The sequence below is a fragment of the Pseudopipra pipra genome, chromosome 1 (assembly GCF_036250125.1).
Source record: "Pseudopipra pipra isolate bDixPip1 chromosome 1, bDixPip1.hap1, whole genome shotgun sequence".
Taxonomy (NCBI): Eukaryota; Metazoa; Chordata; class Aves; order Passeriformes; family Pipridae; genus Pseudopipra; species Pseudopipra pipra.
Window position 1 is genome coordinate 111356886 of NC_087549.1, and position 15034 is coordinate 111371919.

The following is a 15034-nucleotide window of genomic DNA, read 5'->3' on the forward strand; positions in this document are numbered from 1 at the left end:
CAGAACTTATCATCGGGGACAAGGGATCAAGAGAGCTGAAATTAGAAAAGACAGTTTGGCTGCTTTCAGTTCAAGTGGAAGTATTATAAAAAAGTCTTCCGAATTATGTCACACAGGGCAAGTGTCACTGCAGTTAGTAAGAACTTACTGTGCCAGCAAATGTCAGGACAAATTACACAGCAGGACAGGCGAGCTGTACGTCACATTCACTTCCAAAAGGAAAAGGCTTCCCCCCACTGCCAAGAAGCTGCTCCCACTTACAAGTGGATTTAAATCAAACTGCTCTTATTCAAATCAAAACAGTGTAGGAGTACTATAGTGATGGGATGGGCAATTTCAGATCCTTCCCCACTTGCATGGATGAAACACTTTGATTCTCCACCACCTTAGCACACAGTCACCTCAAGGCTATAGAGTCGTGTATGTAAATGGCTGCCTGCAGGTTCTTGAAGCCACTGCTTACCCATGCTGATCAAAAATGTCTCACTGTCCCTGTGCTACTGGGTCATACCCATCTAATCTTTTTTGCCTCTTTGATCATATGTTCTTTGCAGAAGGATGCATTTGGAATTTATGTGGGGACCCAGCACAGTACATCGCACAACTGAGGCCTCATCAAGGCCTGGGGTCCCTTAGCACTACTAGAAAAGTGAATAATAGGAACATAAAATTCAATGCACCAGATATGAGAAAGACAGGACTAAGTCATAGGCAAAATAAATTTATTTATTTAACTATAAGGAAATCTTCCACTGAACTGTGAACTTTTAGCAAAATCAACTCATTTTGATTTCAGCTTGAAAATAAATGTTTCAATTATAAATTACCAGTGCTTCAATACAGGAAAAAACCACATCCCTATGTTCTGCAGTGAAAGCAAGAAAAAGAACAAACAAACAAACAAAAACCCCACATATAACTAAACATGAGCTACAGAACATTTGGATAAGTTGAAGGAAATTTTTATTCAGTTTTGAACTTTTCTAATCCATGATTTCCCAGAGGTCTTCAGGCGCTTCTTCTTAAGGCTTTCATTTAAAACTCAGATTGCTGAAAAATATTAACTGAAACTCACATAGCTTCTGTTAATATCAGAATAACTGTGTTGGGTATAAACCAGAAGGTAGCTTGTTCCTTCACTTCCTAAGCTTTGTTTGGTGTTTCAATCATTTCTCAGCCAAAAAAAGGTAAACACACCCAGAAGGCTATCAAGAATCATACCCATAAATAAAACGCAATATAAAAGCTCAGGGATTCAGAGTCTGGCTTTGATTTAAGCCACTATTACCTCCAGTTATTTATGCTACCCTGCAGTCTCAGGCTACCATCCCAAATACAAGAGTCACTATAGCAGACCATCTCAGGTGCTTTAAAGCAGAGACAGCACAACACTGAAAGAGCAATGAAGTTTTAAATGAAGACCAAGACCATACACAGAAGTAGCTGGGTTGCAAGCTCAAATTTCCACACAGCAACTCCGCAGGGACAACAGCCTTTGGCAAATGAAAACTAACAAAGCAACTCTGGGGCTCTAACAACATTTCTGCTGTGAAGCAGTGCCTATAAATCCAGTTAACTAAGACACTGCAGAACACTCTGACCCTGAACATTTTTCTTAGCCACTACTACCAGTTCTTTTCAGAAAGTACTCAATTTTTGTGCAACTCTCTGTCTGTCATCAACTTGTGTTCTGAATGGCTGGGCTTGAGCTATGTCTGTGTAAGCAGAATTTGCCTCCATGTATTCATTCTCTATCCCCAGAATGGCTGCTGCAAGAATGCAAATCCTATTTGGAGGGATTACTTGCCACGCAACAGCCAGAGGCCCTTGTCCAAGGCTGGGCTCCCTGCGGGGCCAAGAAGCACAAACTCAGAAGCTCCAGTTCAGAGAAGGATGTGATTAAAGCAGGCAAGGTGGCAACAGGAAAAGGTATTGTGATCTCACATATGCAGAACCAAAGCTGGCATTCCCCTCCCCCCGGCAAACACCTTTCGTAAAGGTGTTCAAACAAGAAAGCACAGACCAGGCAGGTACTTACACTTGTGGAAGCTGGCCATAACTGGTGGCAATACAGATTCTATGTACATTCCTTCATAACAACAATTATGGAAAATTACTGGAATGTTCCAAGTACTCAAAGGTTTGAACGTGTTTTCCCTTGTAAGTTGTATTTGCTATTGCTTATCTTTGTATTTTCTGAATACTTCACACATTTCATTCCTGCTATTTCAGCATACCAGGGAGCCCTTTCTATTTCTGCAGGATGCAGTGCCATAGTCTGTTACATTCCCCAGCTTAGGATCTCTTCATTTTATTTCTTCCACAAAAGAAGAATAAGAGTGGTTGTCTCATGCTTGTGAAAATGGCAGACTGATAACACTGGTGGTCAGCATTTCCATTCAGAATAGAAGCAACGGTAGTGCACTTGTACAAGATTGTTTCCTTATCATTTTCACTGACTGGTGAAAATGGAGGAATGAAGTGTCATGCTGACTTCAGCTGGAAGTCCTCTCTTTAGCCTCTCTGGGTTAAAGCAGACACCAGTTAAGTTCCAGTTGTAACAGCCTCTTTTTGCAACTGCACAGCTGCCTGATTTGAGCCTCTGGGTAACAGAGAGCTGGTATGGTTTTGCATTTGCTCTGTAGCAAACTTGTGTTGATCAGAATTATTAAAATACAAAGAAGTCCCACATAGCCATTCCCCAGCCACGTAGAACTACATCATCTTGAAAATGAGAAATTTTACTTTAAAACCAGTTCATGTATTTCTCAAGTATTTCTACAGTTTCAAGTAACTTCTTGAAAATCTGTTTTGTACCTTCCCTGAAAACAACTCAGTAAAAGAAACATTCAGAACAAGTGACAGTATATCCAGCCATCAGGTAAAAGATGCCCAGAAAATGTATTAAGATCTCCACCATCTTACAGCTTAAACCAAAAAGTAATTATTTTTATTGACAGAAAAAAAAAAGGAAAATGCAGCACATTTTGTAAACAAACTATATAACAATCCTGAAAGTGAAAGAACACTAAAACTGTACAAAGAAAATGGCATAACTTGCATCTCCAGTTAGAGATATTTTCTGATATCCAGTTCAGAGACTTTTTCTCGTGACTAGCTGTCACATTAAGTACAGGTTTCAAGTCTCCTTCAATGTACGGCAATTAACAAGCATATAAAAAAAAAAAGACATCTTAGGTGAGTTGGAAGGTCTTCTATTAGCACATACTAAAAATAGACAACCTGTAGAGCTATCTAAACAGATACTTCACGTAACAAAATTTTGAATTTTACAGGCTCCGAGGATCCACATTTATCATTTGCTTTTGGAATTTGAGGCCTTTTGAGGTGTGCATATCATCCATTTATACACTGTTATTAATAACTGGCCACAGTTAGACTGAACAAGCTTTGGAGAACACCTCCATCACCAACTTGGGCAGTGCCACAAAAGAGAGCTGCACTGCACTGAAGAGAAGCAAACCAGCAGAGAAATCCTTTTGTGCCTTACCTTGTAACGGGAAGAGCAGATGCCTTCAAACATATCTATATCCATACAGTCCATTGGTTCAGATCTTCCTGGTAATAGCAACTCTTCCAGCTTCTTGTTTTCTTATTTTTAATGTGCCAGCTGGTGCAACCTGTATATTTACAAAAGTGTGTGTGTTATTCCAAGACATTTATTAATCTAATTTTATAAGGCATTCAATTTAAATACATATGGCTCTGTTCCATGTGGCTCCTATTGCTCTCCAGAGCTTTCAGTGTAATGGATTACAGACCACATTGTTTCTGCAGATTATTGATTTTTGGGAGTATAAGTAGAAGACTCTTTAGAATCTCTTTGTAGACTTTTCAGACTATCACATTCCATGTGTGTATATCTTATATATTTGACAACATGCTCCTATTTCGTGAAATTCAAACACTTAACAAAAAAGCATGGCATAACTTGCATCTCTTAATTGTCAATTTCTTTGTCAATTTATCTGTTAAAGGTTGATTCTTGTGGCAAGAGACTAAACTAAATTTAAATACTAGTTCAGGAATAGGAATGCTACAAATCTGAGAAACTAGAGGTTGACAGAGTGGCCAAGATTTATGTTCAGCAATTAAGGTAACATAAAGGAAAAAAACCTTCCAAAAAAGTGACTTTGGCCACTGTTCAAAGGTATTCAGGACCAGAGTAAATTAGTGGTACAGTAAGAAAAGTCAGTCAGAGAAATTCTTATTTTTTTTAGAACTATTCCGGGAAGCACAGTGAGATTCCTCAAGTGTATCTATAGCTGCAGTGCCTTCCAGGTATCTAAGTTTGGTCATCCAAATCAAAAGGACCTCTGAAAACCAAACAACAGGTCCTCTGCTTAAGCAAAAGAGTTTTCCTCTGTGGAAGCTATGAGGGAGTCACTTATATATCACAGAATATTCTGAGTTGGAAGGGACCCACTAGGGTCGAGTCCAACTCTTAAGTGAACAGACATCCAGGGATCAAATCCACGACCTTGGTATTATTAGCATGATGCTCTAACCAACTGAGCTAATCTCAGGGTATGTTTGACTCCCCACTGCAGACTGTACAGCAGATAGAGCATTACCTCTGTACGTGACAGATACCCCTCCCCACCCCCAATACCCTGAACTCTATATGCAAGGTCCACAAGCAGAACACATTTTCATGGTGGATTTCACAAAAACATATTTCAGTTTTCATGAAAGTTCCATTAAACAATGGTGTGTAATTATCTGTTTACTGGTAGACAGGCAGCCAACATTAGTTCAAGAGCTGCTTTGCTGAGCTGAACTCAACTCCTCAAACAACTGCTTCATTATGAGATTTCACCCGACAGCACTGGCTCCAGCACCACGGCACAGAAAATGGGATGCACATGTGCTGCTTTCCACATTTGGGCTCCTGCTGCTTAAAAGTTGCCCCTGCTCTCCACAGAAATTGTTTACGAGTATTTCAAAGGTTAATATAGCCTTGTGTATATGCAGTTTGCAGCATAAACATCTTATGTAGGCTGCTCCCTGCCTCTCTTTTTTTACTATGGAAAATTGAAAATTAACTCGCTTCAGCCGGAATGCCTGAAAATCAACAGTGATAACACTTTACACTACATTAACCACTTGTAGGCTTACATTCTGGTGTAAATCCCTGCCATGAAGGACACAAAGACACCGCACGGCAGAGCTGGCACATCACACACTGATGACACACTGGCTACATCTGATTTAATTGCTATTTAAACCTGAAACTCCCCATGGAGCTAGAAAAAGCCTTGATCCTGGGAGATGTTTCAAGGGACCTGTGCCTCTTCCTCCATGCAGACATATCTCAGATGTGAAAGGTCACCCACAATTAACCTGCAGTCCTTGACTCAATCTCCAAATAAAACCCAACATTATGCAGGCTCCTCTTTTACTTCCAACAAGTGTCAGGACTTGATTTATGCAAAGTAAAAGATTTGTCATTCAGAAGTACTGGATAAAATGAGAGTCATGGTTTAACATGGGAAAAAATACAACATACACTCTTCCAAACTAAGCACCACAACACAAACTGCTAGGGAACAATATTGACAATGCCACACTATGCAGGTAATCTGAACATTTCCAGGCTATATTTTTATTCAGTCCATGGTTTTGGACCTCTCTAATTAGGACTAACTCTCCTCTTTCCAGATAGTGGAGCATGCAGAGACTGGCACAGGGAAGCAGTTTGCATGGCGATAGCACTGTATATTACAACTGCAATACCATGCTTGGGTTGTGATTTGGGCATGATGCTGTATCACTCTGCAGAATCAAAATCCAACATAAGTCAAATATCCTCGCATGAGTAAATGTGGTCTTAAAAGACTGAACTCTCCTGTCATCTCAGACCTGTTGGATGACCAGAGGAGTGGGTCAGGAGTGGCAGCCAACAAGTCTTTATGGCACTACACAGCCAACCAGCTCAGTGAGAAGGTGATCAATCTCCTTTTCTCTGTAGCACCATAGAGACCTTAAGCAAGCAGGGTTCAGACAGAGGTGAGTGGCTGCTGTCCTTTGAATGGTGGGTCAAAGAGGAACTTCACTGAAACATGGACTGGGGCCTCTCAACTTGGCAGGAAGAGCCATCAGGTTATGAAAAGGGACATAGGCTTTGACATGTGCCTGGATGCAGGTAAAGAGAACTCTGATGGCATACCACTCCCACAATACCACTGAAGAACTGATTACGGTTAAGTGGAAAAATTGGTTGTCATGTGCAAAATTCCTATGGAATTAGGACTCTCTGTATGCACTCATATCATTTATGTGACTGCAGGGATGGATACAAGGCAGTCTACATCAAATAACAAAGAGGAATTAGCCAACAGCAGTAAGCAAGATGAAGATTGAAAAGACATCTAAAACTGAGGGTTTTTTCCTGGTTGATTACTGAGATTAATTACCTTCATGATGCAGAGTCTCTGCTCAAATGTTAATAGAAACAGAAATGGAGATCCTCTTGAATCCACCACTATAAATAGAATGCTACAATACTAGTTTGTATTCACACTTTGGATGTATACTAGTTCTATTCCTTTGTATATAATATTCTCATTATCTCACAGTGTTTTCCCACATAATGATAGACATTATATGAACTACAAAAAGTACAGATTAACTAACCAAACTGCTTGAGTGCCTTCAAGTGTCTGATTACATGATACACCTTTAACCATTTACTCAGAAACTGAAGCAAGGGGAGTTGTTTGAGAGATAACATCATGATTAGTTACTGTCCTGATCAGTTACACTGTTAATCTACATTGGTATAAAATGCTAAAACCGACCAAAGGAGCATTATCAATATTTAAAAGTGGTTGCATTGCTTTCAGCTCCACTTAGCTCTACCTTCTAAAATCTTACCATGTGAAAAGCTTATCTTAGTTTTTCAGTGTGTGCTTGTATACAGAGAGTATTCTACCTCTACCTCTGTAATCTGAAGTTGCACAATATGCTATAAACCATTGTTTTAACATCTTAGCACGGATCACATGGATCATAGCTCTGAAGTCTTTCAAAAGGAAAACTGTATTTTATGTAGAGAAAACGAAAGTACAGCGGGCAGACAGGTACTGCTCCACTGACTTTGAGTGACCTATTTACAGCGGATGTGGAGATGGACCAATGATAAGGATATAGCTGCAACTACTTCTCAACTATGAAAGATTCCCAATACACCTGTGTGATTTCCAAACATGAGTTATATTCTCAAATGTACATGCATACGTGTGTTATGGAACACTGGAATTAATCTTATCTCATTTTAGGACCATCATAAAGGACTTCTAAATGTAGTCCTGCATCATCTATTCTAGAGAATTACCACTAGATTACAATAGGAATGCCAGGTGATCCTTTAAGCGACCACAGAAGGCTTCTTTCACCACAGATTCCCCCATGTCTTCCACAACTAACATACTGTACTACTGTCTTGTCATAAAACTATGCTTGTTCCTTTAATGCATTGTGATGCTTTACTTAAAAGTCCTTCCTGGAAAAGTCTGACTTAATAGACAGCACTTAATAAGGCAGAGTGAGCTGCCCAGGCAAACCTTTTACTAAATCATACCAAAACTGCCAGAACTTATGCCGTTGCAAAGACAGTTGAAAACGTCCTTGCTGCCCTGGAAGCATATATATCTCAGAGAAGAAACTCACATACCCTTTTTGATTCGTATTAATGTCACTGTTTACAGGATGCATTAAATCCTGCCTAAACTACCAGGCACAGGAGCACTTGCAGATTGATATGTGGTCTTCCCTCAATAGCAGTGTAATGAGGCTGAGGTAAACCAGCCTGTTGCAACCAGCATGATGTCTCCAGATGCCTGCATTCCTCTGCACACTCCCACCCACCTATCCCTCACCACATCTCCTACCCTTTTCCCTTTGTCATCTTCTCTTCTTCTCATCTTTCTTTAGCCCTCCCTCTCCTTTTGTACCAGTAGAGGTTGGAGGCCAACTGGTGGCAATACAGCTTTGCAGAGAAAAACCTGGGGCCCTCAGTGGATAAGTTGACCATAGACAAGAAGCATGCCCATGTGACAAAGAAGGGACAGTAAAGAAGGTGAAGCCAGGCTCTTCTCAGGGGCTCATTGAAAGAACAAGATGAAACAGGCACAAACAAAAATAAAAGCAATTCCATTTAAATAGAAGAAAACTCTCACCGTGAGATTGGTCCAACACAGCTAAAGGTGATCCGAAGAGGCAGTGGAGTCTCCAACCCTGGAGACTGGAGATATTTCAAAACTCAGCTGCACGCAGTCCTGTGCAACCTGCTCTAGATGCTTTGTGCAGAGGGTTGAACCACACAACCTCCAGAGGTCCCTGCAACTTCAGCCATTTTATGAGCCTGTACACAAAGCCCTGTTCCCTAATTAACTTTTTTTTTAAAACAAGTTGACTATAGTATGTTACTGACCTGGCTAAGTTAAAAACCTTACCCTGAACAGTGGTACAAGAATTTCAATTGAAGTCTCCATACTTCATGGATGGAATGGACTGACAAAAAAATTACTTTGAAAATTCACTTAGATGTTAGAGATGATCCTTACTCTAAGAATTATAAAGATCCTTTCTTCTTAGAAGAAAAGCTCCAGTGGTCACTGTTGCTTGCAGAAAGATCAGTACTTCTACTTTCAGCATTTAATGCATTGCCCACTTGTGGCATTACATTATGTCTTGCCCTTTATATCACACTCCCAAATGGTGACTGCCAAGGCAATTTTAGTTAGCAAATCTTTTCCTCAGCCTCCTAGAACACTGGATAAAACCTGCTTTCTGATGCAGAAAGAATGATGTGAGAGCATAGAGCATTCATCGCCATAATAAAGAACAAGTCAGACCCTTACCCAGTGCTCCAGAGAGCTTTACAAAGGAAAGCTGGCAATTGTGCCAGCTCATACTCTTCTTTCAGGGAATGCTACCAGCAAAGGTCACAGTGAATGCTTTACCTGTGAATTACATATATCGTCATCAGTGGCAAGGATTATCCAGTATCAAGCACAGATGCATCACATTCTTGCTCAAAGAGGTGGCTAAGTGTTCTGCATAATCCATTTCCTCCATCAGTCAGGAGCAACAGATGGGTCACTCTTTCCTACGCCCATTGCTCCTTATTGCAACAGTTACCACATTCTGATCATTAATGATCCATTTGGAACGCCTCTAACCTCAACATTCTAGTATCTCAAACTCAGTTTGAAAAGCTTTATTTACAACCAACTACAAAGTAGGTCCAAAATTACAACCTGGGCTCACTCTTGTTTCTTTTGAAGAATAACTCAGTCTTCAGTCAGACAAGAGAGTCAACTATGAAGTTTTCTTTTTGCAGATGTTAAGTCAGAAAATTAACAGAGACTGATTCTTCCTATTTTGTATGTTTACTGTAGCCAGTATGTGCCTCCAAATGAGTAATCTGCAGTTACCCCATAGTAACTGTGTTGTCTAGTGATTTCCTTGGAATACTTCAGAGAATAAAATGATAGTTTTTGGTTCACTTTAATTTTCTATTGATTTTAACTTTAACATCTTCAGCACCACAGTCATAAAATTGTGCTCTATCACTCAAAGGATATCTGTTGTAGACAGATCATATTGTCTTTAGTTGTGCTCCTCCTCCTCTAGCTGAGGTTTGGATGCAAAAACTTAGTAACTATCCATTAAAAAACCATTTGTTGGTTATTAATTCATTTAGTTATTTAGTTAGTAGAGCCAGGAGTACCAGCTCATATTTTACACAAACAAGGATGTCATGAAACAATTCAGGGAAAGTTTTTACATAGATCCACTAACTCTGACAAAAATAAATAATTTGCAAATACATACACTAGAATTTATGTGTATAATATTGTCTCTATTTACTTGGCAGTTGATTAAACCAATTTACAGCACGGCCAAAACCTCTGGTCTACTTATAATCCAATGAGCTAGACTGGAGCATGAGTTGGTTGGGTGTTGTTGATGCAACTGAAGTCTGTTGCATGGCCACTGAGGGATTCAGCTTAGCTGAACTCTTGATATGGGGAGCTGCAGGCTGTGAAGAAATGTAATCTGTGCTGATTCATCTTATCTGTTAAGGCCAAACCTCCAATGGAAGGCAGCACCAGAGCAGATGCTTCAGCAAAAGCACTTAAGAATATTGCCTCCTGTTGCCAGGAGAGGAAAGGCTGCCCAGTGTTTTCAAACTTTTAAAGGCAGTGTCAATACATAAAATGTCTTTAATATATGCACATTATTGCAGATATTTCAGCATTATATTGGTACATCAGTTTTATTAGCACAAATCAAAGACTTTGTCAATAATAAGCTTGAGTTTTATTTTATTCTGCATTATGCTGCTGTAACTGCAGATCCTGGGCACAATCCCATAACTGCATCTCTACCATTGTAAGACTTGTAATTGCCTTCCCTCTTTCTTTAATCTCTCCAGCAGAAAGACTAAAGTTCAAACTATTCCATACCTGGCATTAGTCTAGAGAACATCAGTTTACAAGAGTAGAGCAAATTCCATCAGTTCTAATAGGATTAAAGGTGTTTCTGCAGTTTTCAAATCCTCAAAGCAACAATTATTTTTTTTAAAGGCATACCTGGTGTTCACACAGTTGATTAGCATGGTCCACCACAATCAGAATAGCTGGTAAGAAATTTAGCATAATAATTTCACTGCATCTGCATCAAAGATTACTTTATGATTATGATTTCCAGTAAGCCAGACACAGAAACTAGAGGGGAATAGGTCACTCTGGGACAACAGCAGGTAGGTAATAGCCAATTGCTTGCATGTGTAGATTTTGGTCTAATGGAGTTTTTAAGTCACCAGAATATCTTCCAATACAGGTAGTGTGACTATTACTACACTGTTAACTATACCTGCAATTTATCTGGTTAAAAAAATCACTCTGCAAATGTAAGAGTTAGAACTTAATACAGATTTTAACAGTTGCATCTGCCTTCCAGAGGCAGTGCTGCAAAGCATTGGGAGAAAATGATAGCTTTAAAAAAAATGTTTCTTTTGAATTGTATTCCTTAATCTACTAATTTGAACACCTTCCCCTCTCCTGCCCCCCCCAAAAGAAAAGGCCATCTGTAAAATGACACCCTCATTCATCAGAAGCACATTCCCATTGCTGATTTACCTCCCGAGGCAGTCAAGGGGTCATTTTTAAACATTAAATTGTCAATAGGATAAAGAGGAACTGATCCTACTTGCTTTAATTAGCAGCTTTTTCCACAGCAGCCTCTCCATATAAAGGACTCCCTCCACAGACCTTGAATGCCTGACTGCTTTCTGCAGCTGAGAGGTGAATTTCTCTGATACAGTGTATATTTTGTAGTTCTGCTGCATAAGCATGGCCATTTATTCATAGCATAGTTCAGTTTCCTTTCCAATTTTTCCCGTTTAAGTAAGTTCAATCCTTAATTACTTATCCATAGTTGTTTTATCTCTGTTACAACCTATCTATTCAATCTATGCTTTAAAATATTTTCCCGAAACAGTCATCTGGCCCCTCCTACTATTTGAGAGAATTCTATGAAGGCTATCTCTTGTAAACTGCCTAGATAAAAGGTACTGCCTATCACAGTACTACAACAGGCTTCTTCAGTGGTTACGCTTCAAGACATGTTTTAAAAAGGATACTGTCTAACATGCAGTGTTCTACTTTAAACACAACATGCCAGCCACAGGCTCCCAGTTCATTATGATATGGAGCAGTCTCGTGCCTTTGGTTGTGCATTACCAATACACATCTCGGCAAACTGGTCGTGACAAGCACCTTGTAGTTCCTGCTTCAAAAGCAAAAACATAAAAATCCTGCCTTCTGCCAGCGATATGATGCTTTTTATGCAGTGATAGATACTAATGTCACCTCTCCCCGCAGCTCCCACCCATTCGGAAAGAGTGGAAATAACCCACACGCGATTTTCACTACGTGCCTGCACCTGAAACTGCTTATTCACATTACAACCGAGCCCACTATGCTGCAGAAGGACAGTTACAACGCAACGCTCCTCAAACTACCAGCGCAAACCACCAGGCAGCTGCCACTCCGGATCGTATCTCATGAAATTAGAGCAAGGAGAAAACCTAAGCAAACGCGTCTCGCAAGCGGAGCCCCATCCCTCTCCCCTCTCCCACCCATTCCTCCGGGGTTCGTGCCGCCGAGCCGAGCCCCGCAGCCCCCGCCCCGGCGGCTGAGCCCCGGGAAGCAGGATGCGGCCGCTGCCGCCGCTTACCGCTGCCCTGCTCTGCCCTGCCCTCCGCCGCGCTGCGGAGCGAGCGGCGCTGCTGCTGCTGCCTGCCGGGCACTCACCGCCGCTCCTCGCTGCTCCCCCGGCGGCGCGGGCGGGGCTCCCGCCGGCCCGGCCTCCCCGGGAAGGGTCCCTGTCTGCGGCAGGGCGGGGGGAGGCGGCGGCGGCCCCGCCGCGGGGGCGCGGAGCGGCGGCGGCAGCGGGAGAGGCGGCGAATGTAAATGAGGAGCCGCGGCTGCGGCAGCGGGAGAGGCTGTCAGGGCACGAGGGGCAGGGTTTTACCGGGGCTGGCTGGGGTGGGGTGGAGGAATTAGCAGTGATTGCACCGAGAGGGGAAACCCGGGATTTAGGAGGGCCGGGCTGGGAAGGTCTAATGCACAGCAGCAGCTGTTGGCAGGAATACGGCGTCACAGTGAAATCACAGGTGGCTGCCGCACGGTCCCTTTGCTACGAGCAGTTCGACATTCTGATGGTGTTTTACCACTCATTTACACCGGGGCTTGTGTGCTGCCGGGGCAACTCTTACAGGTTTGAACCTGGCTGGAAAAGACCCCACTGCTGAGTTAGGATTTATCTCGTAGGCAAGGGACGTTTGTAGGGACGTTGATGTGACTGCTCCAAGAGAAATTGAGCCTCGGAAATGCAGATCCAGAAACACTGTCAGCTCCCAACCCCGGTCCCTTCCAGTAAAATGCCTTACCCAAGGTACTACTGCTTGCTGAAAATTTTAAGCCTTCCTTCCTCTCCCCTCATTAGCCATAATCGTTATGGGTTGGTATGTTTCTATATGAACCAATGGAGGGAAAAATCCTACCTTTTTTACTTATCTTTTTTTTGCTTAAGTTTTCTATTGTTATATTATTATTATCAGCCAATACAAACCTGCTACATCTGTCTTCTAACAGTGTAGGCTATCTTACTTTTGATTTCTTGTTACTTCAGTGGAAATGTTGAGTGTGTCAGGAATTCAGGACTTAAGAGTGCAAAGTGGTACACAGAGCTTCAGATTTACATGGTAAGGTCATAGGAATCACAGAATAGTTTGCACTGAAAGGACCTTTAGAGGTCATCTCATCCAATTGCCTTGCAGTGATCAGGGACATCTTCAACTAGATGAGGTTGCTGTCCAACCTGACCTTGAATGTTCCCTGGGATAGGGCATCTATCACCTCCCTGGGCAACCTGTGCCGGTGATTTACCCCCCTCATTGTGAGGAACATATTCCTTAAATCTAACCTGAACCTACCTGCTTTGAGATTAAAACCACTACTCATTGTCCTATCACAACTGGCTCTACTAAAAAGTTTGTTCTTACCTTTCTAAGCCCCCTTTTAAGCACTGAAAGGCCAAAGTAAGGTCTCCCCAGCTGCCTTGTTGCTCAGCATTTCATTCAAGAGGCTTTACAGTCTTTGCAGTCTTCCTTCCAATTAAAGGAAGATTTGCTACTGGTAAAATATTACCGACACTGAAACTATGGATTATTTGATGAGACTTTCCTCTGTCAGTGCAAAGGCACCAACCATTGCTTTGTTTCCCTTCTCATTTCTTCTTTTGGCCAATATTTCCTTCAAGTTGCTGCATAATGATAACAAAATGAAGGGGAGAGTCCGTGTCATACACCAACAATTGACATCTGTAGTTAGTTATGTTTTCAAGTCATAGTACAAGTATTAAATAATTAGGATAAATGTGCTAATTGAGCTGTAGTAGCAGAATAACCCATTACTGACTGGGAAGTGTAAGATTCTCAGCCTCTTATATGATGAGCAAATAGATATGAGGACAGCTGCACAGATTGGCAGCCTTGGTTGTGTCTGCCAGTTTGTGGATACTCTGGTTCATAGTCAAAGAGAAAAGGAGCGTCAGTTTGCCTAATAATCTTCCTGCCACCCTATCAAAATAAGGGAAGAATCTGAAGTTAAAAAGCACCCCTATGCTTCACACAGAGGGGATTTGTTTGGCAGAATGTCTATTAACTCTGCTGAACTTTAAAAATAATATTGCTCTGTAAAAGCTTTTTCTTCTGAAGTTGCTTAGTGCAGTTCAGGAAAAAAAGTCAGCTGCTGAGAAAACATTATCCTAGGGTTCACATAGACCACATATGGAAACCATGTTTCAGAGAAATCACTTGTCTGTCTATGTTTGACATACTGAGGTTAACCACTTTAAGGCACTTCAGGAGTTTGGTTTTAACTAGCAAGCCATAGATATTCACAGGTTAAAAGATGTTTTCTAAAGAAGACTAAAGTTCAGCCTCTTCAGAGATCTACACTTTGAAGTGCAGTTATGACTTATCTCTGGTCAAAAGCCAGCAAGCTTGGCTCCTTTGAGGCATTGTCATAAGTAATTATGAAGGACAAATTAAAAGGATTGGATTTTTTTTTTCTCACTGGAACGAAGTTATTCTTGACATTATAACTGGTTATAAGAAATTTTCAAAATCCTTACGGCATTTGTAAAAACACAAGACATTATTCATCCTAATGAAAATAAAAAAAGGGGGTTGCAAACCAAAATAAGTGTCAATTTTTAGTGCATAGAGAATCCAAATTGAACTGTTTTAGATATAAAGTAAAATAGATGGAAGCTGTAAAGGGTATATATATGAACTTCTTATCCTTGAAGTACTCCTTAGCACTCAAGAGAATTGAAGCCTGATAGATCCCCATCAACTTCTAAGGATCAGGATGAGGTGTGCAAGCAACACTGATCCAGTGTGAATAAGACATTCATGTAGGAGCCAGGGAAG

The 15034-nt window shown here is 41.2% G+C and overlaps 1 protein-coding gene and 1 long non-coding RNA gene across 3 annotated transcripts in view; one reads left to right on the plus strand and one right to left on the minus strand.

Moving 5' to 3' along the window:
- TMEM108 (transmembrane protein 108) overlaps positions 1-12499 on the minus strand; it is a 163037-nt gene extending 150538 nt beyond the window's left edge. Inside the window, exons 1-2 of one of the 2 annotated variants that reach the window (XM_064671417.1) lie at positions 12348-12499; positions 3512-3641 (exon numbers count right to left, since the gene is read on the minus strand). The gene's annotated coding sequence lies outside the window, so the exon portion shown is untranslated. Of the gene's footprint in view, positions 1-3511; positions 3642-12270 lie in introns of both variants that reach the window. The other variant, XM_064671408.1, reaches the window with a different exon arrangement.
- Positions 1974-3646, plus strand: LOC135422360 (uncharacterized). Its single transcript, XR_010434454.1, has 2 exons — positions 1974-2160; positions 3297-3646. It is a non-coding gene; the product is annotated as an uncharacterized LOC135422360 (long non-coding RNA).
- Positions 12500-15034: the final 2535 nt, after the last annotated feature.